We start from the raw sequence: 3,001 nt of genomic DNA on the forward strand, positions 1-3,001 counted from the left end.
TTACATAAGTTAGTACATCTACTACTATACTAGTGGTAAAATATGATCAAGATTATTATGTGTTTAATAACCACATTTTAGTTTATCTAGTTACTAATTTTTGTGATTTTTTATATATAAGAAGTTTGGAAACTAACTCAATTGAGCATGTATTTTGCATTTAATAACCACATTTTAGTTTATCTAGTTACTATTTTTTGTGATTTTTTATATACAAGAAGTTTGGAAACTAACTCAATTGAGCATGTATTTTGCTAGTATGTAGGCTTCAACTATGCCTGCCAATACATCTATTGGTATGCCAAAGGTAGTATCGCATGAATTTTTTGAGTAAGCTTGATTACACTATTTTAACTTATTATATAATCAAAATATTTATATTTGTACTTGCAAAATATTTCAAGGACAACTCCAACAACCATGCCATCTACTAGTGTAGAGGCTCATGGTATACCCTCTATATGTAGAACCAAAACACCTATGAGAATAGTTGGATCAAGTGCAAAACCACATAGCAGACCATCTACATCAAACACTTATGTTCCTAATGGACCTGTTCAATCACAAATGAATGCCCCTATCAAGAGCACATCAAATGTGGGTTCTGTAAGTATTCTTCCACCTACATTGGAACAGGTTTTCTTAAGTAATATAGACTCACAATTCCACCTTTTATATAATACTATTTTATATCTATGGAATGCAAACTATTTTGAAAGACATTCCAACCCCTACTACATCAGTTAGTAGATCTACTACTATACTAGTGGTAAAATCTGATCAAGATTATCATGCATTTAATATCCGCATTTCAATTTATATTGTTACTATTTTTTGGACTTTTTTATACACAAAAAATTTGGAAAGTAACTCAATTGAGCATGTATTGTGTTGGTATGTAGTATCCAACTATGCCCACCAATACATCTATTGGTATGTCAAAGGTAGGATCACGTGAAATTTTTGATTAAGCTTGATTACATTATTTTAACTCATTATACCATCAAAATATGTATATTTGTACTTGCAAAATATTTCAAGGACAACTCCAACAAGCATGCAATCTACTGTTGTAGAGGCTAATGGTATACCCTCTATGTCTAGAACAAAAACACATATGACAAGACTGGGATCAAGTAAAAAACTTCATAGAAGACCATCTACATCAAACACTAGTGTTCCTAATGGACCTGTTGAGTCACAAATGAATGCCCCTATTAGGAGCACACTGAATGTGGGTTCTGTATGAATTTTTCCACCTACATTGGAACAAGTTTTCTTAAGGAGTAATATAGATTCACAATCAAGATTGCTAAGGATCTTACCAGACACTCATGAAAAAAATGAAATTAGGCAAGAAATGACTAAACAAATTCAGCTATGGGAAAGGGTATTATTGGAGACTATAGGGACTACCTCAGACGAATAGGTAAAATTGCCTAGAGATATTATACATTCTTGTTCGTGTGAAGTTCATATAATTTTTCAGTAATATAGATTTCAATTGTTGTTAAGTTTTTAAATTTTTAGAAATCGAAAGGATTGGTTTGTGCATTATGGATTCTTAGATTTTATTTATCACTGTTAACTTGTAGTGTAAGAGATATGTTTCAAGTGATGATTGTTCTTTCTTTTGTTTTCTATTGATATCAATGAACTGAAATAATAGTGTGTCCCTATCAATGACTTCTCACACCAACATCATGTTAGTATAGAAATATATAGGAAAATAGATAGTCACTTGTTGATTAAATTAGTTCTATTGTATTCAATGATATATATTTGTTGAACCAGTGAAAGAGAATTATTGCCTGATTGAAGATATATATATATATATATATATATATATATATATATATATATTTCAGATTAGTAATATCACTTCAGATATTTATTGACTTCTAATTGTTTTTCTTTATTTCCGTAATTGAGAGTATAATTTTGTATGCTCCAAATATATGTAGTTGTGTGTGGGTGTTTCTTATTTGTATTATTTTACTTGTGGATAGACATGACTTGCATAACTCTATGTATTTTATATATTTTTGAGATGTAAACAAAAAATTGAAAACTTTCTATAGCTCTTAGTGCAGTAGTAATATTTATTTTGCATGTGTGTGTGTGTGTGTCAATGTTGACATAAATGATATAATAGACTAACAAGTATTCATTTTTTGGCACATGATTTTCTGAAAATTAATTTCTTATCCTTCGTATATTCTATTTGTTAGCATTGTCTTTTCTTTCATTGCTCATTTATGAATAATGTCTTTGCACTTGTTTCAAATTTGACAATAGTCTAATTTCTTGGTTGGGCTTTAACTGATTTCATAATTTCATTATAAATATAGGAAGTAAATGACCAAGTGACTGATGTCCCTATAAGAGGATTTACCTCAACCCCCAAGACTACAAAAGTATCATTGGTAACTACAAAAGGATTGCAAGAACTCACAATCTTGCTCACCTCTGAAGGAAATGTATTGAAGGATGAAACAAGCCTAAAATAATTTCACTTTATATATCAGCATGAAGAAAATTTATCTGGAGGTACCATCCAAAAGGATTGGAGGAATCAACATCAAGATAAAAAGGAAGAACTCTTTAATGATGTCATTACAACATTTGGCAATCTCGATTTTAATAAAGATTTTATTCTAGATATTGCATGCAAGTACATACACTCAAAAAGAGATAATTTAAGGTTAAAATTGGTCAAAAACTTGAATTATCCACGTCCATCTTAGATCACAAATCAAGTGACATGGGATGAACTTGTCAAAGATACCAAGTTTAAGAGGAAGCTTAAGAGGAAGGTCAATGAAAATCCAAACTACAAGCCATCTATAGAAGGAAGTAAAAGACATCTTCGTGATACAATGAATGCAACCAAAGCTCGAATGTCAAGGATCGAATCTCATAAATTGGGATTTGGTGGATATAATAGCATTCGTGCTAGCATGGTAAGTGAATATTTAATCTATTATATTCACAATCTCAA

The sequence above is a fragment of the Cupressus sempervirens genome, chromosome 7 (assembly GCF_028749045.1).
Source record: "Cupressus sempervirens isolate cs-2001-9-10 chromosome 7, ASM2874904v1, whole genome shotgun sequence".
NCBI classification, from domain to species: Eukaryota; Viridiplantae; Streptophyta; class Pinopsida; order Cupressales; family Cupressaceae; genus Cupressus; species Cupressus sempervirens.